The sequence below is a fragment of the Anastrepha obliqua genome, chromosome 2 (genome assembly GCF_027943255.1).
Source record: "Anastrepha obliqua isolate idAnaObli1 chromosome 2, idAnaObli1_1.0, whole genome shotgun sequence".
Taxonomy (NCBI): Eukaryota; Metazoa; Arthropoda; class Insecta; order Diptera; family Tephritidae; genus Anastrepha; species Anastrepha obliqua.
The window spans coordinates 96059280-96085379 of NC_072893.1; the positions used below are offsets into that span (position 1 = coordinate 96059280).

General features: G+C 35.7%; 1 protein-coding gene across 4 annotated transcripts in view; it reads left to right on the forward strand.

The window, feature by feature from the left end:
- LOC129238984 (uncharacterized) overlaps positions 1–26100 on the forward strand; it is a 166228-nt gene that overhangs the window by 10179 nt on the left and 129949 nt on the right. The window contains exon 1 of one of the 4 annotated variants that reach the window (XM_054874239.1): positions 17565–17652. The exons of the other annotated variants lie outside the window; for them this stretch is intronic. The gene's annotated coding sequence lies outside the window, so the exon portion shown is untranslated. Of the gene's footprint in view, positions 1–17564; positions 17653–26100 lie in introns of those variants that run through there. 4 annotated transcript variants of the gene reach the window in all.

Consider the following 26100-nt stretch of genomic DNA (forward strand, 5'->3'; position numbering starts at 1 on the left):
ACAGTCATAATCACGTTTTCTTCTTTCTTTTTAGGAAAATCGGTAAAAGTACCCTTTGCATTAATTTCTTCAACAGTCTATTTCTTCTAAGTTTTCTATATTTCTGTAATTGTACTTATAGTTCTGCAGAATCTTTTGCCTCTCCATGTACGCTTTTTTAAGGCTTTGAATGTTAGTGTTTTAATAGTAAAATAAAAAATATTCGGTTGCATAGACGCGTATATTTCCAATTCCCGGATTTTAGACAAGACTCGGATAAACTAATAGTAATGTGTTCTACTTTATACATATCAGGGGCCGTCGGCTTTAACACAAAGGAGCTTATGAAATTAGAGTTCGGGCACCTGATCAGAGTACATACAATGTGAACTTCAATAGAAACAAAACTGGCGTCATAAAAATGTTTTTGATGGCCCCATCTTTTTAATGAGTTAGTGCGTTGGAAGTTACATCCCCAGCTGACTTTTAATGAAGGGCTTAGTAACATTCGGTTTAGTGGCAGCGAAGTTATTGCGTCTAAAGTGTCAGTATGTTTGTGTCATCGCACAGGGCGGCCGATTCCCAAAAAGCTGGCCAAAAGTCGAAAAAAAGGTTTCTAGATAGAGTTTTTTTGTCTTTGGGTTGGCTACAGTAATGCCTTGAGTAGTGAAAACCGTTCATAGCAACGTCCTGTACCCTAAGTATCCTCTGTATTTTCAGTCGCAACGTGGCCTTCGTTTGAGCATCGTATTACTGTCGATGAATAGTGAAAGTTGTACACATTTGAAAGATTTTGTAATGGAGTAAATTGAACAAAACCAAATGGAATCATCTTCGGAAGGTTAGTAAAATACGAGAAATCTTTAGTACATATCAATACCTCGACACAAAATTTTTAGCTGCAGCAATACGTAGATACATTTTTTGCAATTTTTTTTATAAAATTTGAGTTTTCAAACTGTATAGTAATACAACGCCGTCATATGCTGCTTAGAAACCTATTAAAAGTTACTCAAAAAAGTAATGGTTACTGAATAAAACAAGATTCAGCTGCTACCACTTGCTACCTTGCGACCCCGAAAACATATAAATTTACATGCATCTTGATTATGTTCTAGAATATACGCTATTTCACGTGAGGGGGTGGCCAATAGGGGTGGAAGGGGGTCGATTTTCAAAATTTTAAGATCAAATTCGTAATCAGCGATCCCGACAACCCCCGATTAAGAAATTTTGAATCAATTACTTAATTTTTTGAGTTTTAGCTAGCTTTTCGGGAATCGGCTGCACTGTGCATCGGTACAAAAATGAGTTTCGAACAAAGAGCTAATACCAAAATTTGTTTTAAAATAGTTAAAACGTTTACCGAAACATTTGAATTGATGAAAAAAGTTGATGGCGATGATTGTTTATCTCGTGCCAGAGTTCATGAGTGGCTTACACGTTTCAAAGATGATTGTAAGGAAATAAATGAAATTATGTTCAGGCCGCCTAAAATCAGTAATCACCGAAAACTCCATCGAAATTGTTCGTAAATTTTTCAAAAATGAACCGAAATCATCGTTCAAATTCATGGAATCGGACTTGAATATCTCCAAAACATCGAACTATCGCATTTTAACTAATAGTTTGGACTTACGAAAGGTCTGTTAATATTTCATTCCGCACAAGTTAACTCAGGACCAAAATTTGCTTACAATTCAACATTCGAAAGACCTCATTAAAGGGGTGAGAAAAGAAGAAAACTTCCTTTAAAACATTGCAACTGATGATGAAACGTGGTGTTTCCAACATGAACCTGGAACTAAGCGTCAAAGTGCGAATGGAAGGCCCCAGACGAGCCACCACCCAAAAAATCGCGTTTGTAGAAGTCAAAAATCAAGTCGATGCTCATTTGTTTTTACGATTCCGAAGGAATTGTCCACAAGTAGTTCATGCCAATGGGCCAAACCGTCAATGCAATTTTGTATCTTGGCGTTTTGAAGCGTTTGTTGCATCGTATTCGTCGAATTCGCCCTGAATACCGCGAAGGAGGAAGCTGGCACTTATTGCATGATAATGCACCATCTCATCGATCCACTCTTGTGTTTGATTTTTTGACTGCAAATCACATTTTTACCATCAATATTTAACCGTATTTGCCTGATATGGCTTCCTGTGATTTCTCCCTTTTCAGAAAATTACATTTGGCCATGAAAGGAAAACGTTTTGCGTCTGTAGAGGCCATCGAAAAGGCTTGTACCGACATACTGAAGGACATTCCGCTGTAAGGCAAGTTGCGCCGTCTTGTGGTGGCACCAAATGTTGTCGATGCTTAGCTGATTAATTTTTGGAAATAGAAATTCAGTCAGCATGACAGTTTGCCATTCTCAGCTGTCGAACCTTAGTTATCAATAACGATAATTCTCAGCTAAGAAAATACCCGATATAATTCCTTACAAAAACCTAGCTACCTCTGTATCTATCTTAGCCGTAGGGTTCTTATTTTATCCAGACTGATCACAAGCTTATTTAAGGGTTGTTGCATAAACTTATATATTTTGATCATAGTAATGGCTATCATATTAACTGACATCTTCAATGAATCCGAGGTTATAAAAAAACAGAGAAATGGATGTGTTTTTGGTAATATTTTGGACGAAAACTTTGAAATAAACTATTTGAAATATCATTCCTTCTAAAACCATTTTCACAAAATAGTTTTCCGCAACATAAAATGCTTACCTGGAATATGAGCATAACTTAACATGCACAGGCTTTGAAAAGTTTGCATTCTAAATAATTTAGTTAGAATAGAAAAGAAGAAAAAAGGAAGAGATGAAAGAGTATAACAACAGTAAGAGTGGGTTTGCATGTACTAGGTCATCTGCGATTTTATTTAAGACAGCTATTTAGGTTTGTAGGAAGTACATGAAAATGTAAGATAGATTTCAGTCAGTGTGTATGTATGTGTGCATTTGAGGCATGCACTCAAAATGACCATACCGGAAAGTTTTCAGAGAAATTTTTAGTACTATGCGATTTAATGGAGTGAAATGTGTAAGCACTAAAGAGAGTTGAGAACTTACAGCGGCCAAAGGGAAAAGCGGTTTCCGGCTCAAAAGAATGGCTTGCAAGGGAAAGAGGGAGAAAGAGAAACAAGTGTTTTTTGTTGAAAAATAATGTTCCTGAAGTGTTGGTAGGCAATAAAATAAGAAAAGTGAAAAAGTTTAAAATCACAGTATTGTATGCTGATGATGAGTCGCATACAAAAAACACTACAGTGGCTCAAAGGTAGAAATCTCTTATTTTCCAAGGCGTTAGTTAAAAGTAATTAATGCAGAGTTTACTAAAAAACAAGAGTTTTTAAAGTTCAAAATATTGTTGTTTCTTTATCGTTTTCATGTGCAAAGCGGCGTTTTCATCCAAAACGTAATGCGAAAATTTAATGGGTAAAAGTGATAAGTAAACGGGCCGAAAAGAGCAAAGAATACGGAAAGGTTGGGGAGGGAGATCAGTAAATGAAAAACTACAGAAACAAAAAATTAAGGTGACCTAAGCAAAGAAGAAAAAAAACGAACTGAAAACGTTTCAATTAATGTAAAAGTTTTTCGCAGCAGTAGACAAAATGTGGCTGTAGCCGGCAAAGGGATGTAAGGCTTAAGAGTGAAATTCATGCACGCTAAAAATAAAATAAAGTTACAGCATGAATACCTAAATCGTAAGAAAAAAGTGTGAAAGTTTTAAAGGAAAACAAATAAAAATAAAAGAAATTTGCCGCCAAGCAAGCTGTGAAAATTTTCTGCGGATAAAACAGTGCAGCGAAAAAAAATTAACTATGTAATGACTGCAGCAACAACTCAACATGCAAGCCATGCAAGCGCAGTGATAATTAAAGAAAAAAACATGTATATGTACGTAGCAAAAGCTGTGAAAAAACATCCCAACTGACTAGAAAGCGAGCACTCTGTGGGGCCTTAAGGTACGCAAGCTGGGTAGGACTGGACTGGCATGCAGGCGTTGTAAATGCGACTGTGAGTGTGGCTAAGGCCACGTGCCAAATCTGGTAGATGAACAAACACACAAAGTGGTGTATATTACAAAATTGCATTAGTGTAAGAAGCGTGCTGTTGTAGAAAATTGTATTAGTGGCAGCTTAAAGGATTATAAATTATGAAATATGATACTTATGCCCCTCTCTCTGTGCTGATCCAGACGAGACAGATCCTAAAGTTGTTTTATTTTCAAAGTAAAAATAAATTATTAAATTAAAAATTGTAAAAAAAAAACTTTTTGATTTGGATATGATTTGATTTTTTTACTAGTTCACAATTTTAAACTCCACTTTTATTGCCAGAAAAACAAATATACTTTTAAAATGAATCCAATTTATGCGAATTGTTGTGCTAAAAACTTAATAAAATTAAATCGAGATCTGCGCGATTTACCTGCAAATCTACGTTGAAATGTTCTTTCAGGTGAATGATATAAAAAACAATACAATATTATTTAAATTTCCATTATAATAAAAGAGAAGCAGCTACCTGACCAAATTAATATGTGCAGCAGCGAATACGTAGGTTCCACAATCGGAGCCTTGTTGTATAAAATCAATAACAACTTGATTGAGCCCTAACACCAAGAAACCTAGAGAAGTTAAAAAATCACCCTAACGCAACTTTAGGAAATGTTCAAAACTTGGTTTTGAAGAACAAATGAAGAAGAAAAGTCCTTCTTAAAAATAACTGCGAATAATTCTACAAACAAAATCTGAGCCACAATAAAATGTTCGTAGACAATAGAAATAATTAAAATAATAATGCATAAATAATTGGCGCGTACACCCTGTTTGGGTGTTTGGCCGAGCTCCTCCTCCTATTTGTAGTATACGTCTTGGTGTTGTCTCACAATTGAAGAGACCTACAGTTTTAAACCGACTCCGAACGGCAAATGTAATAATAAGAATTAAAATTTCCAGTCCAAAAACTCTATGAATTTCATTCCTTGGCTGTAATAGTCCAACTACGTCGCAGGTAACAACTCCTTCACAGGATTCTTGCACTTCAAAAAAAGGGAACACTAAATAGTGATTGTAACAAACTTGCCAAAAAATGTCAATGATATTGTCTTGACTGAAGATGTTGACAAAAATATAGAAGTTTTCTATGAGAGTATAAATACTGCAGTCAGAAGCGCTGTTCCGCTTAAAGTTCCAAAAACTAACTTTTTAAAACTTCCATATTTCATCATCAGTCTAATAAGGGTAAGAAACTACCATCGTCGACAGTGGGGTCGATATAGGCAAAAGTCTGACTACGACCTATTAGCATACTATTGTGCAAAAATTCGAAGAGAGATTTTCATATATAGAAATGAATCATGGAAAAAGAAACTTAGCTCGATCGAAAAAAGAAGCCCGCCTTTTTGGAATATTTGCAAATTATTACGAAAAAAGCATGCACAAATACCACCATTGCAAGACGATGATAAAGTCGTTTTCCTCGACGGCGAAAAGGCAAATCTTCTTGCTTAAAAATTCCTCGATTATCATAAGGCATCTGTTCACCTAGGTACGTCACAGATAGAAAATTTGGTAGCCCAATCAATCGATAAAATTGATTCGAAGTTTTTAGACACCCCTGAGTCCGAATACGTAACAGATGAATATGTTCGAGATCTTATATACGAGACACCATTACGGAAATCAGCCGGGCACGATTGTATCAAAAATAATATGATAAGATATCTGCCTTGTGAAGCAGTGTTGTATTTCACCTACATTATAAATTCTTGTATTAAATTGCAATATTTTCCTAAAGCCTGGAAAACAGCAAAAATTGTACCTATCTGGAAGCCAGGTAAACCTAACAATATTGCTGAGAGTTATAGAGCTATTAGCCTCTTAAGTTCCCTAAGCAAAATTTTTGAAAAAGTCATAAAACACAAATTATTTGAGTTTATTAACGCAAACCAATTAATACCAAATGAGCAATTCGGATTTAGGCAGGAAACAGGAAGTCTGCTGGTCTGATATTACTGGACATTGAAAAGGCCTTTGACTCAATTTGGCATGATGGACTGATTCATAAATTAAACAGCTTTAACTTTCCGCCGTATCTCGTAAAGCTTATCAAAAATTTCTTCACAAATCGTTATTACAGTGTATGTTTGAACAAAGAATACTCTGAATAATTGAATTACCCGCTGGAGTTCCTCAGGGATCAGTGCTTGGTCCTCTGTTATATATACTATACTGTTCAGATTTTCCAAAAGTTGAAAATTGCCAATATGCTATGCACGCTGACGATATTGGTATATTCTACTCGCATGAAATCGGCGATGAAATTGTAGCAAAACTGGAGCGTGCATTACGTAGTATTTCTGACTACATGCAGAATTGGAAAATCAAACTGAATGCTGGAAAAACACAAACCATCTTTTTCACCAGGAAAAGAAGTCCTTGTTATTTACCAAGCACCAGATTAAGACTAGACACTCATCAAATATCATGGTCGTTGTGGTATATCAGACAATACATTGATCTCAAATCTTTCTAATTAATGTAATTTACTCATATAAAAAGGAAGAAAAATAGCTTGTTTATTCATAGTGGAGGTTTTTTAAATAGTAGTTCTTTTCCTCCGAAATTTACCTGTAAAATGACGAAAATCTGTGATAACAAAAATATGTTGTAGAATTAAGGTTTAGTTATCATATTCTGTAAGTTGTGCTTTAATTATTGATGTAACATCTTTTGTCTACTTAAATAAAAATCTATCTAACAAACTTTTAACATTTAAAATAAAAATGCCGAAGCCAAAATAAGAAGTTTTGTCCTTGATTCTAGGGCTAAGATAGCGGGTTATGGGCGCATTAATTGTTAAATGGTTGACTGACCTTTTTACGCTTCGTTCCTGGTCAAAAATTCACGGATCAGTTCGGAAACATGCTGATAATGGTGGCACTGTGCGACGGTGTGTCATTAGGGTGCAAAATCCACGACTTACAAATCCACAAACTTCTCTTTTGGAGAATTCCTACATGCAAACGTCTCATAACACCCAAATAATAGTGCTTATTAACTGCCTGACAATAAAATCCATGAGCACCACTTTGATCGCTTTCTCGACTGAAAATGACGTGTTTTATTTGGTTTTGGTTCCTTCGGAGCTCACCACTCACTCAGCTGATGTCTGGATTGCATGTCGTACTGATAAGCCCACGTCGCGCCTACAATAATGATGTGTTTGATGAATGTTGAGTCTGATTCAGCCTCGGAAATCATGCCTTGGGCGATATCAACCGTTTTGCATGAAAGTCAAGTTTGGGACTAACTTTGCAGCAACATGGCGCAAATCCAAATCATTAATTACAATGTCCTGAACGTGCGTCAGTGTGTGCGTTTTGCCAATTAACTGGGAAAAAGTTAGACTCATTTTTGGGTCACTTATGTAGTAACATAGGGACAGATGGAATTGAAAGTGAAAATAGTAAAAAAAAAAAAAGTTGAAAACAGTTTTTTTAGAATTTTATTTATGCAATATTTTCGTTCGCTTTTAATAATGTGGTACACACGCTGTGACCTGAAATTATCTCGATAATTCTATTCAGAAGAGAATTATATAGACTCGATAAGTAATTTAGATGCACCTAAGATCAAGCCAAATTTATTGCAGAAATCCACCACTCTCGATCATCAAATTGGCGTCCAGATTTGCATCATTTCCTAGTTAATGCGTGGGGATGACGTTTTTCATGATACTCAAGTCTGGTGAATATAGTGGCTATGGCAGTAGCTTTACAGTGTGTTCGCTAATCAAAGTTTTAGCCATCTTTTCTATGCAAATAGGAGCATTGCCTTGCTGGATAGCCCATTGTAGAGGAATCCAAATAGGCCACTAAATTTTGAAAAACTGTTCTGTAGAATAATTTTATATGAATTGGCTTTCATTTTAGTGGTTTGAAATTTCAAGTTTTTAGCTCCATAATACCATATGGCATCAGAAACCATAATACCACCTTCTCGGCTCCGATGACAGGCAAAAAAATGTTTTGCTTTCTTAATTGGAAATAACAATTAAATCCATCAGACTCTTCGAGGTTGAACTTTTTTTCGTACGCTAAATCTATTGGCGGCCGCCGTAGCCGAATGGGTTGGTGCGTGACTACCATTCGGAATTCACAGAGAGAACGCAGGTTCGAATCTAGGTGAAGCACCAAAATTACGAAAAAGTTTTTTCTAATAGCGGTCGCCCCTGGGCAGGCAATGGCAAACCTCCGAGTGTATTTCTGCCATGAAAAAGTTCCTCAAAAAATATCAATTATATATATATATATATATAAATCTATTGTCTCTCACTCAGTCTTGCAAAAACGCAACTGTTTTTTTTTTCAACTGTCTTTCGTCGGAGCTTGAAAGGAAAATTTCCTTCAACTTTTTTTGTTTTAAATTGTATGCCTTATTTATAAAGGGTTTTCCAATAACTAGTGTTTCTTTGCTGATTTGGTCATTGAAAATCATGAAAATGATACGGAATTCCATCGAAAAATCATCTTGAGTGATGTGGCCCATTTCCACCTCGGTGACTCTGTCAACAAGCAGAATTGTCGGATCTGGGGCTCAGAAAATCCAAAAGTTGTTGTTGAAAAGCCTCTCTATCCTCAACCTGTGACTGTTTGGTGGTCCGGCGGAGTCATTGGACCTTACTTTTTCGAAAATGTAGCGGGAGCAACACTTACGGTAAATGGATTGCGCTATCGGTAGATGATTAACGATTTTTTATGGCAGGAATTGGATAGTATTTATCTGACCAATGTTTGTTTTCAATAAGACGGCACTACGTGCCGCACAAGCAACGAAACCATTGATCTTTTACCAAAATAACACCTCTTATTGGAAAACCCTTTAGTTCCCCTAATGGTAAATATACTCTCACTGCTACCACTTTTTGCCTTCATTTCCGCATAGGAGTCACTCGCATTGGATGTTATTGTCAAAATATGTCTTTCTTTCTTATTTTTGCCGTACCGTTCTTTGTTTTCTAAGTAATTCCAAATGAAGTAATCAACACACTGGCTTATGATTTGTCGTAGGCACAAGTTTTAGGCTTCTCTTCAACCGTTAACGCTTTACTACGATCCATTTTCAACATGAATTTAATTGTACGGTTTTTCATTTGAAAAATAGTGGTTTAGAATGCTCCCTTGTAAAAAAATATAATACTCTTGTCCACACAAGGGTTTCCTATCACTACCTCTAGCCAAGTAATGTAAGAATTGTCCGCATTTGTTGAATGAAATGTGGAAAAAAGCATATTTTAGGTAGGTAGGTAGGTGGGGTGGTTGTCATAAAGACACACTTAGAACTTTTCGCAGGTCCATTGTGATACCACTGGAGCTTATCCTTATTCTACGTGTTCCTTTTCAAACCATCCGGTAGCTTTAATAAACGAGCAGAGCTTCGTTAGTTTTAGATGGGCTATATCCGCTACATCAGTTAGAAATGCTGTATCAAGAGTGCGCAGTCTTCTCATAGCTAGGCTTTCACACTCACATAAAAGGTGTCTGACTGTTTCCTCTTCTTCTGTATTAAGACAGCTTCTACAGAAATCGAAGTACGGGAGTCCTAATCTTCTAGCGTGGCTGCCTATTCAACAATGACCAGGTAATACACCTATCATTTTTCTTATAGCTTCTCTGTTAAGTCTTAGTAAGATCTTCGATCGACCCCTGTTCCAGTTCGGCCATGTCTGTCTGCTTAGTTCGCATGTTGTGGTTTTTTATGGTTTTCCTGTCTATAAGTAATTTACAAGTGGCTATGGGCATGGGTATCAGCGCCTTATCGGGTTCGAGATCAAGCGTTGTACCGGTTCGTGCAAGTTCATCCGCCTTGCAGTTTCCTGCAATGTTCCTGTGGCCTGGTACGCAGATAAGGTGCACCTTATAGCACTTAGATACGTCATTTAGTAGTTTAAAACATTCTAGAACTGTTTTTGACGAGTGCGTTTTTGATTCAAGCGCTTTTATTGCTGCTTGACTGTCCGAGTAAATAAAGACTCCATTTGTGGATAATACTCTCCTTTTTATTTCTTTAAATCCCTCTTTTATGGCAGTGACTTCCGCCTGAAATACACTGCAACGGTCAGGTAAGCGAAATGATTGGCATACTCCGAGTTTATCGGAGTAGACCCCTCCATCTATTTTGTTGTTCAGTTTTGAGCCATCTGTGTAGATATTTAAGTCATTTTTCTTAACAATAAGCCCGTTATCCCATTCCTCTTTGGAAGGAAATGTTGTGACAAAGGATTTATTTAAATTGATCTCCTTGGTCTTACAGAAATCCGGTCTTATAGAAAGCATATTATAAATCTAAGGATATTTTTTCATCGTTTACCTTGTCTAAATAATAAATGTCTTCAAAAGGTTTTAACACAATCATATGCCAAAATTACCTTGAAAGGGGATAACATTAATTTATTGCTACGTTCGTGGTCCTATTCAAGTGAATCGCAGTGTATTTTGGAAGTATAAAATAATTTGCTAGTTAATAATGGGCAAAGAGGAAGATAAAAATATATATTTTTACAAGTTTTGACTATTGACCAATTTGAAATTTTTTTTATATTAAATACAGGTCATCATATAAAAAAACCATATTAATAAATGTTTCAGTCAAATTGGGTATGAAGTTTTATAGCCCATAGAATTTTAGTAAAATACAATGGGTTTTAAGGTGGCTAAAAATACTCGTTGATTTTTAATAATTTCTTTCACTGAGTCTGTTTTCTCATATAAAAAAATATCATGCGCTCGTTGTATAGAGAAAATGCGTAACATCGTCAAGGGAAAAAATTATATAAAATCAATAGGAGTCTAGCGACTTCACACTTGTACTTCATCCTATTAAAATTTGTCCACTTTTTTGATATTTGTCTAAAGTGTGAAATTAGGATGTTTATTATTTTTTGTTAGGCAGTTATATACATCTATAGTTTTATAAAAGAAAATAATGAACAATAAAAAGAAAATAAAAATAGTCAAGACGGGTCGAAATGTTGAGGGGCTATATTTTTTTCGCGTGCTGTATGCTTGCATTGTAATATTTTGTATAATTTGTAAAATGTTGCTACATTTTGTTCCGTTTTCTTATTTATTTGTCCACAATTTATCTTCAAAGGGGACATATCAATTATGATTTTCCCAAAAATTACCTTCCATGAAAATGTTTTGGAAGTGGGAGGCGTGAATAGCCGGTATTACTTTCAAAGTTTTTCAGTGAATCCTTTTAACTGCACTCAAGTCTGTGGAAGTTTTTTCATTCAAAAGGTCAAGTGCGAAAATTTTATTGGAAAAGAAACAAAACTGAAGAAAGTAGGATGAGTGTACGAGTAAATGATGTCACTTTTATATGGGAAACGTGCAGGCATACGTTTATCTATATATATATATGTATACATACATATATACATATACTAGCGTACCCTCGCCCGCTTCGCTAGGCGAAAAATTCAATGATTTGCTGAAAGAGAATAAAATTAATACGAAACAAAGCAAATTCTTTGATACAATTTCATTCGAACTTTATTGTAACACTTTTTGGTAGACAACGTTTTTGGTTTTTCCATCTTTCGCGTAAATGAATAATGACGATGGTTTGCCTACTCGTGAGCAAGCTACATACAATTGTCCATGAGAAAAAATTGGGTATTCAAAATTAATACCGCACATTTGTAGAGACTGTCCTTGCGCCTTATTAATTCTCATAGCGAAGGCAAGGCGAATAGGGAACTGCAAACGTTTGAAATCGAATGGTAAATCCGTCTGAATCAGTGGAATTCTGGGTATCAAAACGTCTTCTACTTTGTACTTCCCTTTCAAAATTGTTGCTCGATAATGTTACCCATTAGCTTCTTCACAGCGAGTCTGGTACCGTTGCAAAGTCGGGGCACATTACTATTGCGCAGCATAATAATCGGTGCTCCAATTTTTAATCGTAAATTATGAGGTGGTAAGCCTGGCAAATCGAGTGAGTTTAAGAATTCAGTTGGATAATTTACGACCTCATCTTGATCAGTAATAGTGTCCATTGACTTATACGCAACTATGTCACCAGGTATTTGATCTAAAATAGCTGAATTTATATCATTGACGTCCTTATTTTTCCCAGCTAAAATTGCTCTTTCGCTGAGCCAATCATGGTTTTTGTAATGTTGAACTATGTTTGGAAATACACTCTGTGTCAATGCCTCTTTAGACTGTGCAAAAGTGCAGAAATTGTGAGGCAATGTTATCATTCCTGTTGTTTTTGAAAAACAGGTTTATTTTTTGGTTAAAAAGTGTTTTTTTAAGTTTTGAAAAACACTTCGCTCTAACAAATTTCTTCTCAGTTAATTGCTGAAAATTAAATATTTTGAAAAAACTACAATAATTTTTTTTAATTTAACGTTTTTGAGAAAATTTTGTTCTTGAAAAAATTTCATGCTTTTGTAAAAGTTTAAATTGATTTGTTAAAAAAGATTTTTTTCCGCTTGAAAAACACCACCTCAAAAAAAGGTATTCTCTATTAAGGGGTAACACCACTGTACACGCGTAAAATAAACACGATTTTTAAAGAATTTTTTTGTATAGAAGGAAAGGGAAAACAATCACTCTGATTTGGGAAGTTATTACTTATATACTAAAATACAAAACTACAAAGTTTGATCGAAAAATTTTACAAAATGGCGGCATTGGAGACATTTTTGTAATGTGGTTTCTCTTGAAGGAGCTCCGCGGCACGCAGCACAGAGGGTGCAAATTTTAATCTGGAACAAAGAAACATTTTTTTTCTTAATCTAGATAAGAATAGCTAGAGAAACACGTAGGGGATTTAAAAAATATTTATTTTTGTGGAATTAGCAAGCATTTGAAGGAAAAAACTCTATTTTGGACTAAAAAAACGGCACTTAAATAATTATAACAATCGTTTAAATTAATCTATCGAAAATCCCCTACGCTCTTCTCTTAAGAAGGTTATTATACAGACGTAGTGAAAAACCTGATTAAAAATATTTAAAATTGTTTGAGTTATGCTGCGTGCCAATTTCAGAAAACGTGTTTTGAGAAAAACGCGTTTAAAGTTTGGAAATTTGGAGAAGTCGTTAGGTAGCAGTCACTAACGCTTAGTTAAAAGCTTAAAATATTTATGAAATAAACTTCGGTAACGTATAAAACTTTTTGTTCTGTATTTTAAAAGGTTCAAAGAATTTTTTAAGCTTATAAAAAAAAATCAATTTTTTGAAATTTCTACAGTGGTATTACCCCTTAATAGTGGAATATGAAATGCTTTGAAAACACCATTTTTTTTTTTAATTTGTTTGGTTTTCAGAAAATTTTGTTTTGAAAAAATTTCATACCGTTGAAAAAGTTTTATTTTATTTTATTTGTTTAAAATTTTTGAAATTTTTTTTTTTTGTAATTTTAGAAAAACACCTCTTCGAAGAAATTTCTTTTATCTTTTTGAGGAAAATTTGATTTTGAAAAAATTTCATGCTCTCGAAATTTTTTTATTTTACTTTATTTCTTCAAAATTTTTGAAAACAATTTTTTTTATAATTTTTGAAAAACACCCCTTTGAAAAAATGTTGTCTATGTGTTATAGTGGTATTCCATTAACTTTTAGGATTATAGTCAAATACTTACAAATATCTACGCTTTCACAAATAGCAACAATAAACAAATTTCCTCAAAACCACAAAATTTACTTTTTTTCTAAAAAAACACTAAACAAACAGCGTAATAAATTTAGAATTTTGTGTTCACTTGTGTTCACGAAAAAACAGTATTGTTTTTATTGTATTAACTGAAAACCAAAATGTTGCAAAAAATCAAAACAAAACTAAACTATTTTTTTGTGTTCATTTGGTCCATATGTTCCATAAAAAGTTGATATGGTAAATAATATGCAGGGTCTGATACACGCAAATTTCCATTGACCATTATAGTGACAAAATTATCGATCACCAATTCCAACAGGATTTCAAAATCAGAGTTGGAATGAGTTGTTGTGTGGTATACTTCTGAAAAAAATGAGAAATAAACAAAATAAATCTAAAAATTCAAATTCTGACTTTATCGTGTGTATGTTCTTATTACCTTTGAATTTTTCCAATGAAGCACCATTCATTTTAAATTTTCCAAGAATTTTTTTTATCATATCGCGTTTCTTTCCTTTTTCATTCGATTCCAACATTTGTTCATAGCCGAAAACATCGTTTGCAAACGCATTCATTTCCATATAGAATTGGTCAAGAAAAGCATTGCTCAATTGAATTCAAACATTATTTTCATTCGAATCATTTGAAATTTCTGTATTCGACTTTAATAACAACACGACACAAATCGTTTCACAATAACGAAAAATTCCAAAAAAGTTGTACACATAAAATGAATGTCGATTCGAAACTTACTATAATCTAAGAATCGAGCAAGTTTTTTTTTGTACAATATTTTGATGTTTTCTTTTTTTATATGAAGAAAATATTAAAAAAAAAAGTTTTTTTTGCTAAAACCCTTCCCCTAGTAGATCCATATAATATGAAAAGAAGAACGAATAAAATTGGCCTCGTTTCGGCCCAAAAAATTGCGTACAAACGAACATCATTTCATTTTTACATACATAGATTTCAAAATATAGCGAATTTCTTCATTATTTTCAGTCATTTTTGAACAGCTATAACTTTTTTTCAACTTCTCCGAATTTAATTTTTTTTGGTTAAATGAAGCTGAAAATGTCACCTTTCTAACACCATATGATATGACACAATGTGATTGGTAGCACTGGACATTGATGACTCCAACGACATCTATTGACAAAATACGAAAAGACTTTTTCGACTACCCAATATATACCTATATATAATAAAAAGTTTTTATCACGAATATACGCTGGTTGCTAAAATTTGTCAGTAGACTATTGTGTTTTTCAGAATAGAGGTGGTATTTATTTGCACATCTTAAAGACTCGAAAGACTCAAAGATAGCGCTGCATACTGCTGAGTTACAAATACCAACCAAATTAATATACTATACTTACATAAAAACCTCAGCCATTGATACCTGCAAGAATAGAAATTTAATTCTGATATAGCATAACAGGCCAACTTAAATATTATACAGTTATTTTTACAACACGGTCCACACTGCTATTGACTATAGTAAACTAGTAAGTAATTATCTGGTACAAGATATCCTTCCGCACAAAGTGTTGATTCGCTCGACCCATCTTACTTTTTCTTCTTTCATTTACTTTCTACGAGTACAAACTCTTAACTTTCTTTCGAAATATATAAATCTCATCTGTTGTTTGCTCCGCAATTTGTTGCTAGCGGACTTATCATCAACGCATGTCTTCGGAATTACATAATATCACAGAGGGCGAAAGTTTAGATAATGATAGGCTGACGGCATTGTGTTCTCCATTAATTTTGTAAGCTTAAAATATACTAACTTTAATGTTTTGTAAAAGTAGTGGTGGGCGTGCGTGCCTAAAATTCATTTTCGTGAAATGGTAACCTTTTTTCACGCACGCTCCTAATGCTCGTGTTATAAGATAAGGACTACATATATAAATAAATACATAGCTATATATGGATGTGTGTATACATATACGTGCACAATACTGTGAGTATACCAGGAAATGTATTTGTGCACACCCAACTATATACTTCTTTGTAGTTTTGGGTCACCGCGTGGTATACGTTATATGTATAATGGTTTACTTGTATGTGTGCATGTGCACATACACATATAATTATATCTCACTATGCATGTATACACCAATGTGGCACAAAGGTTTTTGGCTAGCCGCTATTGTCAGTGTGTTGAATGTATGTGTTCTTATGTGTATGGCCAATTCAGTCTGTATACCATCTTGAACAAAAAGTTCCCGGAACAACCACTGGCACTCTAAGGCCACGGATTTGAGTATCAAAATTGTATCGCCATTGCGTCACGAAAGTTTGAAAAGGGAATCGTGAGTCCATCGAGGATGTCAAACATAGTGCCAAATCATCGATATTGAAAACCAGGGTTGGGCGTTTACAACATTTTTTGGATTGTTTACACTTACATTGTAAACAATTGTAAATAATGTAAACAATTGTAAACGTTTACCAGCATATGTCTAGAATTATATACGAACGACGTATTGAGCAAGCGCTTAATGTCTACTCTCTAGCAGCTTATTATTTGTATCCATATCATGACCGAAACAAGTTAGATCCTGATAAAACTGCAAAAGTAACGGATTTCCTTTTTAATACTATGAGTGGAGAAGCTTTGCAGGAGCTTGATCTATTTCTGAACAGAAGATCCTACTTCGGCGTATTACAGTCAAAAAACTTGAGCGAAGATGCCTGTTTATATTGGAGAATGGCATCGATAAAATATCCACATCTGGCAGAAACAGCTTTGAAATTAATCAATATACCCACCTCTTCAGCGCGAATTGAACGCTTATTTTCGAATTGGAATTTTATTCATTCAGATTTGAGGAACTGACTCTCGTTTGCAAGGTCCAAAAAGCTACTTTTTATTTATTATCAAATGAAAATTGACCAAGTCAATGAAGAATCGGACAGTGAAAATTAATAAAAATATTAAAATACTAAATATTAAAGCGTATTTTTTTATTATTTTTATTACAAGCTTGGAAAAATAGTGAAAATGCTTAATTAGTAGTAGATTGTTTCTGATTCATAAAAAAAAGCAAAAAAAAAAAAATTAATTGTTTACGTAAACAATTAGCTTGTAAACAATTACATTGTTTACATGTAAACAATTTCTGTAAACAATCTAAACAGTTTACAGGCCCAACCCTGTTGAAAACTGATGAAAACTTTTATTAAATAAATTAAAGTTGATCAATGACCTCAAATTAACCATCAGAGAGCTAGCAGAGGACTTGAATATTGCTTATGGGTCCGTTCAGGACATTGTAGTTAATGATTAGGCTTGCACCGTGTTGTTACAAAGTTCGTCCCAAAGGATCTGAATTTCATGCCAAAGACGGGCGGCGTTGATATCGCCCAAGACATGATTCCGAGGGTGAATCAGACTCAACATTCTTTATTGCATACGAGACATGGGCTTATAAGCACGACAGAGACATTCAGATATCAGGCGAGTGAACTAAGACAAAAAAAAACACGACGTTTTCAGTCACGGTTAGACAGTTAATAAGGACTATTATTTGAGTGCTATTTTACGTTTATTTCAAGTAATTAACGAAGAAAGAAAGGATTTGTGAGAAAAAAATCTTGGTTTTTTCACCCTAATAACGCAACGCCGCACAATGCCACCATTATCAGCATGTTTTCGAACTGATCCGTGAATTTTTTACCAGCATCGAAATGAGTACCATCTATTTTTCACCTTCATATTTTTCTGTTTGATCGAGTCAAAAAATCAAAAAAAGCTTACCGGTAGTGCATTTTAACAACCGAAAGTGAGTAATAAAATAATGGAAGATGACTCTGATGACTATACCGAAAATAGAGTTGCAGCAGGTTCGAGAGCTGGATCAAACGCTGGTACAATTCGTTAAAGATGATGGGAAGTATTGTATCATACTTTGAAGGCGATAATATCACTTTTAAGAATAAACTTGTGCTTTGGATTTTCTGAATATATTCCGGGAACTTTTTGATCAAGGTGGTATGTGTGTGTTATAATGTCATGCGCGTGTTATTGGCGAATAACTCTTTGCACAGGCGACCTTTACTTTCACACGCTTTTGCTTTGAGTAGCTCAACGTGTATTGGTTTAGGTCGATTTAGTTCTTAGCTGTTCATAAAATCTATTTCACAAAGTTTAGCAATGTATAGTACGTAAAATATTTAGAAGCTTGAACATTTTTTTTTCTTTGAATCACTATCAAGTTAAGTGAAGCAGTTAAATGTGAAAGAATTTTCGGGAAATTCAAACAATTCTCTGTCACATTTCAAGAGGAATGACGAAGGGTTTGTTTGGTGGGGTCTTTTTGCTGTTTAGGGTGCACGTAATTATATGAAGTAAACAGATGATTAGCATAATTGTGTGCCGAGTAAAAACTTACAGGTTCCAGGAACCCATGACGCGCAATAACATTTTTCTGTACATATTGAAGTCTAGTTAGAACTGCTGTCGATTATCAACACTATCTTGTTAATGAAATTCACGCCTCCCATTAGCAGAAACCAATGCCCCTATTAATGTGCTAATTTATGTATCATCCAGATAAATGGTCGAATATATATTTGACCAACAATAAAGTTAATGGCATTCCTCTTGCTAGGTATTCATGCCCATGAATACTTTCCCACAACTCAAGCTATGTTTTCGGGGCAAACGTTTCGGAGCGATTGGGGCGATAAAGAAAAATTTGCAGATTCCAGTTGATCTCTGAGGCACAACATGCCTACACTAAAGGGAAATCGACTGAAACGGCACTTCATTCACTGGTGCAAACAGTGGAAACTTCCCTTCACAATAAGGAGTACTCTCTTGTCGCCGTCAAAGGCACTCCTCAAGGCGGAGTACTTTCACCCCTTCTCTGGAATCTCGCTGTAAACAGTTTGCTTCGAAATCTCGAAAAAGCAGGCTGCAAGGTTGTAGCCTATGCAGATGATATTGCTCTCTGCGTGTCAGGCAAACACCTGAATACCCTCACTGAGCCCATGCAACGCTCAATCAATATTCTGTCAAAATGGTGCACCGAATGCGGACTAAATGCGAATCCAGCAAAGACAGATCTTGTTCTCTTCAATAGGAAACAACAATCTCCTCCACTGCAAACAATAACTTTAAAAGGGGAATCATTACTTCTATCTGATTCAGCTAAATATCTAGGAGTTATTCTAGAAGTTGAGTTGGAAATTGAACATCGAAAACAGATGTAAAAAAGCTTTCATAGCTCTTTATACTTGTAAGAAAGCTATAGCCAAAACCTGGGGTTTTTCACCTCGGATCATCTATTGGATATATACCTCGATTATCAAACCGAAACTCTTCTACGCTGTGGTTGTATGGTGGACAGCACTCGAAAAACGGTGTAGAGTAGCCACAATTGATCGAGTCCAAAGAACAGCCTGCCTCCTGATAACAGGATGCTTAAGTACAACACCTACTAAGGCTCTAAATACGTTGTTTCACTTGTTCCCTATCGATCTGGCTGGCAAAGCGATTGCAGCGAAAGCAGCGACACGCATGAATGCTATATCGAAATGGAGAAAGTATCTTGGCCATTCGGCCATACTGAACAGGAACACTGTTATCTCTTCCGACATAGACTATCATGTAAGTCTTCCATCACCACCCTTGCTATTCTCCTGTTCACTCCCAACTAGGGAAGAATGGAAGACAAATCTAACCGAAATCGATGGCCCTCTGATTATATATACAGATGGTTTAAAACAAGACGGCAAAGTGGGATTTGGAGTCTTTTCCAATTCACCTCACATCAATCTATCATTTAGATTACCCGACTACTGTAGCGTATTCCAAGCGGAAGTATGCGCTTTCTGGTATGCTGCGAAAACTCTCTCAGAAAATATAATATCACTAGAGGATATCCGCTTTTTCACCGACAGTCAAGCGGCCGTTCGAGCACTCAGCTCTTCTTATACCCACTCAGATGTGGTTCAATCCTGTCTCTTATCTCTTAACGAGGTAAGTGTTTAGAATTCTGTCCAAGTTATCTGGATACCGGGTCACAGTGGATTCGAAGGTAACTGCAAAGCTGATGAACTCGCAAGAGCTGGAGCTGCGCAATCAAATGTTAGTAACTTACCCACAATCCACAATCCGCTCTCAACATGTAAATTGCTCATTGATCGAGAATTTCACAGCATTGCTGATCGGAGGTGGCGAGTGGAAACTACTTGCATTACGACCAGACAAATCTGGCCATCCTACAATCTGAAAGAGACAAAAACCCTTATAAGTCTTTCGAAACACGAACTAAGGCATATAATATCTCTTATCACCGGCCACTGCCAGACATTTGCTGTGGAGTTGTCCCAGTCTAGCCAGAAGTCGACTCGCTCTTCTTGGCTCTCCAACAATTGACAATCTTTCAGTACTCTCGAACCTGAAAATTGAATCTCTCATCAAATTCTCGAAACGAATTAATATCTTTGACCAAAATCTACAATAAAAATCTCGGTTAGGTGGGGAAATCATATAACATAATGAGCTCTAGGGCAACACAACGGACCCAATTTGCGGTCTATGTGGCACTTCGATGCGGGGTCACTCTTAAACCAACCAACCAACCAATTTCTGCCAATAAAAAGTGTTTTGAAAACTGGAAGTAGCATTGAACGGGTTTATTGGGTTGCCAAGGGTAATTGAACCTTTTCCCTTTTACGGACAAATTCGGGATACTTTTCGAACGGAATCTTATATTTCCATAGCTTAGCTTGGAAAAATGTGGTGATTAAATAGTAGTTGATTTCTATACTGAGTGCAACTCTTTTCGAAAATACCATTGCTTCTTATCCTTTTTCCATTCTTTTCCTAAACATTTGCGAAATATCATCTGCATAATGGGTGGACAATAATTCAAGCTGAAACGCCCTATTTGAGGTAACGCATACTCATATATCCAACAAAAAATATATGGTCAAATAAACCTCCTCTGCGGCTATCAACATGCATACTCGTACATACATTGAAGCCAAATCTGCTCAGCGCCAATTTTAGGCGTGCTTGTGCCGCTATTTGTCTGTCTGCACGCCTGCCCAGATTTTCCGCTTGTCAGCCGGCCTAACAGACGGCTGTGCTCTTTTTCATACTTATGAGTCTAGCTGATTTTTCCTGTTTTTTCTGAGGGTTTTGTTAACATCGCAGTTTATTTTTGATGACAGGTGAAAGAATATATTCGCATATGAATATTTTTCTCAACTCCATTTCGACGAATGAGAAAGTCCTTGCACGGATGTGTGTGCCATCTGTATATGGGCTATCAGTGCGTTGTATGATTTAAAACCGCAGGGAGTATTTTAAAGAAGGGAAACATATGCATGTACATACTATATGTATATATGTAGGCGAGAATGTAATATTTGCGTGCGTTTGCCATAAACAGCACACAAGTGCACATGTGAGTATTTGTGCTCTTATTAGATTTTTATTCCATATTAAAGTATAGATATGGCAAATATGAAATAAATACTCGTGTATATAGTAATATATATGCAGTAATGCTCTATATACATATACGAGGAGTGTTCAAGAAGTAAGGCAACTTTTTGTTTTTCTCGAAAATTTATTTTTTCACCAATATCTATTTTGACCCCATCAACATGAGTCCCTCCGATATGATATGCTTAGAACAACGCTTTTTCCAGTCCTCGCAGCACTTCTAACCACTTTTTAGTATTATCCTGGGCTCCTCCGATCTTTCATAGAGTTTTGGGTGCAGGAAAAAGTTTGAGAGAGCCAGAGCTAATGAGGATCATCATTGACAGCTGCTGAGAAATGCTTGTGTGAGGACTTCTCTGGTCAGTACTAAGCAGTTTCCGAACAAACTTGGCTGACGCATGACTCGGGTTTAAAGTAACTAAAGAAATTGCCTGGAACTAACCAAAGCATACGGCAACATCCACAGCAACTTCTTTAATAGCGATTCGATGAATTTCCAAAAGAGTTTTCGTCACTGTCGTTGTCTGCTGTGGTTGACATATTGAGGCGTACTGAGTGAGGTTCATCATTACTTCTTCTCGGCCATCGTGGAATAGCTTGTACCACCTATAAATATAGATTACGCCTTTCACAACGTAATATACAGGACCGTCGAGGTAAATCCGGAATGTTGAACTTAAAAACAAAACTATTGGATATTTACTCAAAAATAATTTTATTTGCACTTAACTTTGTATAATGTGAGTACACATATCATAGTTGAAAATTATTCAATCTAAACTCCATCTCGTGCAATTATCTGCTCCAGCCGGGACCTGAAGCGCCCACATGCGCGAACTACCTTCTCTTTGTCCATTGTAGTCATCACTTCCTCGATGGTTGTCTTCACAGCGTCCTTAGTGTTATGAGGCTTCACGTTAACTTTTGCTTCAACTTTGCCCCACACGCTCGAAGGTGGCCAAAAATCTGGTGACCAGTGGTAGGGTAGGTTGTTCTGGTTGTCCAAGCCTGAGTCTTCTTTGCCTTCTGAGCAGGTGCGGGGTCCTGCTGAAATACATATTCTCTTCCAGCAGCCACGCGGTCCATCCAGGGTTGCGTTTTTTTGTAGCCAAACCACTCAATTATCTCTTTAGGGCTTTTTCCGGCGCGAAGTGACTCTAGTATCGCAGCTCTTTTGTCCTGCTCTCGACTCATCGTTTCCCTAGCACTTACTCCGGCACTCCAATGTCAATCCGGAAATAATATACTAAAAATATGGCCCTTTATCAGCGGTTTTAGACTTAACGCTACTGCTCCAGAGTTTTCAAAATGTTTTCCGGATTTACCTCGACGGCCCCTGTAATTATTTATAATTCTACTTATATTTCTAATAAATAAATAAATAAAAATATTTTTTTCATTACAAATATTTCGGAGTGCAAGCGTAATTTACACAAAACTTGGTACAAATTCTTTGATTCATTTTTTTGATAGCAGAAAATCGCCGAGTATAACAAAACCCGCCCAACTTTTTTGTCTACGAAAAACAAACTTAATATTTTTATCTTTGATAGCTGTTAACATTTTTTGAGACGTATGAAAAAATAATAAAATAATGAAAAATCTAAAATCGACAAAATTTTAAAAGACATCTTACTTTTTGAGCACACCTCGTATATTTGCATGGGTTGAACTAGTTTGAAGGTTAGTCTCTATTTTCATTTCGCATTTATTGCGTTCACTCATTTGAGCCCAAACTTGTGGAAGTGTATGTGAGTGCGCTGGGGAAAGAGTGCATGGGCTCTTTTCTTGTTGTTGCTCTGCATCATAATTATCTTTAGCATTTTTGTGGTTATATTAAATTGTTGTGTGCGAGCATTGCCTGTTAGATTTGCACAACCAATTTCCATCACAATCCCCTGTAACCGGTCAAAGCCATAAACGACACCCAACCTGTTGTTGCCAGTCTATGAGAACGTAGTCTATCTGTGATCAGTTGCATTGTTTTTATTGTGGCTTTTACACAGATTGCTGCTCCATTCGGCTGGTGTATTTTAATCTGCCTAATGGCATTGTCGCATGTGCGTGTGCGTAACGGTTTTAACGTTTATTAATATACTATGTGGTGAGGCAACCGGGCACGAATGCGTGTTTGTTCTCTTTGCGGGTCGCGTATATGTAAATATGTATAAATGGTGATAAATAAATGTTGTCTAAATGGCTATTAACGTGTAGTTTCAGCGACATTATTGTAATCCGCCGCAACATTTGTGGCCTGTTGCCTGCGTACGTTATTAGGTTAAATTAGGGTTTCCAGTTATGGGAAACCACTTGCGATAGTAAATACGGAAATGAGTTAAAAACTTTTTTTCGTGCGTGATTTGCATCATGTTTAAGAGTTACCACTATCATGAAAGCTCTATTGCTGGAGTCTTAGGTTATAAACTTAGTAAGTTCTAAGAGTTCTTATAAGATTTCTTAACGAGAGTATTGATGTACTTTGAGTGTTTCCATTACAATTCATACTGTCATAGTTTTAATGAAACGGCGAAATAAGAAACTATCTTCCCTTCCTCTGTGAATGACCTGCCCTATGGTTGTTAATTCTTGGCAAACCACTTTTTGAGAATCTCAAAGAGCTGGCTGCTACAGACATAAATAACGGTATAAGGTTTCTCAATCGCATAGGTTGGATATAGTCGTTTAGGCATAACCCATATAACTTGTTAGTAGGATGTGGCAATAAAATGATGCGGGTGCGCTAATTGGATTCTGGGTGAATCACCACTTAAGCCAATCAACCAAACAAGCTTGATTCACCCTGCTGGTTTTGCTAAGTTTGACCCTAAAATTGGCTTTGGTCTAACTGAACGCTTCAAAGAATTGACATTCCCTAATTCATCAAACAGTTCTTGATTTTCCAACCAACTTAGTCCCGACACTCACACAAATGCCAACTAATTCCACCTTACAAGATAATTTAGTCTCAACATTTAATTTAATTCCTCGGCACCTTTCGCAAGTACCCTCATCGTCCACTTTAAGTACCTGCAACTACTGCAGTGTTCGCTGGAGAAATACTTCATTAAGTTGAATTCCTTGAGGTCGAAGCCCCTGCTAAACATTTTGATTACATAGTTTTTAAATTGCGTTTTTCCAAGGGTAATAAAAACTTGGGTCTTCTTAATCCTAGGGTGTATTGACGACGATACTCAAAGTTTAATATTAAGAGTATACCAGTGTGTCCGGGTAACCACATGAAATCGTACTACGAGTATTTTAATTTAAAATTGTTTTTAATTAAAATGTGCACATCTGACGAAATTCTTGGCAAATTGGTCACATATTCTTGGTATGCTTATTCTCATGCTTAGAGCAAAGTAATTAGGGCAGGAACAAAAAAATCTTGGTTAGGCTTAAGAGTCTTTTTCCTTGGCCAAATACCTACAACAACAACAATAATTGGCGCGTACACTTCTGTTAGGTGTTTGGCCGAGCTTCTCCTCCTGTTTGTGGTGTGCGTGTTGATGTTGTTCCACAAATGGAGGGACCTACAGTTTCAAGCCGACTCCGAACGGCAGATATTTTTATGAGGAGCTTTTTAATGGCAGAAATACACTCGGAGGTTTGCCATTGCCTGCGGAGGGGCGACCGCTATTAGAAAAATGTTTTTATTAATTTTGGTTTCACCGAGATTCGAACCAACGATCTCTCTGTGAATTCCGAATGGTAGTCACGCACCAACCCATTTGGCTACGGCGGCCAAATACCTACGGAACTTTCTTTTAATATATTAGTTTGGGGAAAATGAATCCATAATTTTCTCGGTAGGTGGCTATAGTGATCGATGTCTCATAAAGTAACATGCTTCCTAAAGGTGACCAAACTCCCTCTTATTTCGGTTGAAAAATTTCATAATTTCACGCTTGACTTTGTCACTTGTGTCATAATATGTTGCATCATCTGTTTAAAAAAAAGGGAAAATGAGTAAAACTTTCTAACTTATAGTATTTTATACTAGTCTTATGGTAACATGCATTTCTGGGCAGATATGCGAAAGATTTTACACTATGCCTATACTTGGAAAATCCTTTATAATCCTCTGGTTCGTTCAAAACTTGAGTACGATTCGATAATATGGAATCCAGCTCATAACTTTCTTAAATTTAATTTTCTAAAACCTTTACCGGCCTATAGGTTTAGTTTAAGTTTATCGATTTGAAACCTCTTAAAAATATAATCCTTTTTTAGTTTTTCCTTGCATAATACTGTAACGTCTTACACGTGCCAAAGGTGCTTGGATCAATTAATTCGTTAATAAAAAAGGAAATAAAAAACTGCGTTTTTAACATATGGCGTGAAATTTCGTCACGTAAGCCATGCCATTCAATTCCAGTTAGTCTCATTCAAGCTGTGTGCGGAGTTTTTGACAGATAATTGTCGGCAAGCAAAAATATTACATTCGACTATTACGCAGTTAGGTGCTAAGCTCTAATCGCATATTTGCTGCTTCTAATGTTTGTTGCTATAAAAAAAGTATGACAAAAAATACATGTTTCACTGCCGTAATGCAAAAAGTAACGGTAAACACTTAAAATTGAATGATTTGAAAAGCGCGTTTGTAAAAGAAAGTAGATAAAATGTTTGCTCTTTTCCCCGTTAAAACGGAACTCTTTCAAGTGAATAATTGTATGAAATAGTAGCTTTCAATAATTTTCAGGTGAATCAGACGCAAAATATTATTTACATAAGTTACCCCTTCTAGTACATCGTACGAAAATATTTATATAGCCGTAAGTTGAGCTTCTTTATTACATTTAATCTCTTATATAAAATATGAGCTAACACTGAGCTCAGCATTTTTTTGCCGTTTACTTTTAACCTGGTTATTCCCTTTTATTTCCGCTGCACTATTTAATTTTCCTCTAATACTTACTCTACATATTTTTATTTGTTTTACAGGACAACCACTTAACCCATCATCTTCTAATTGATTCTCTG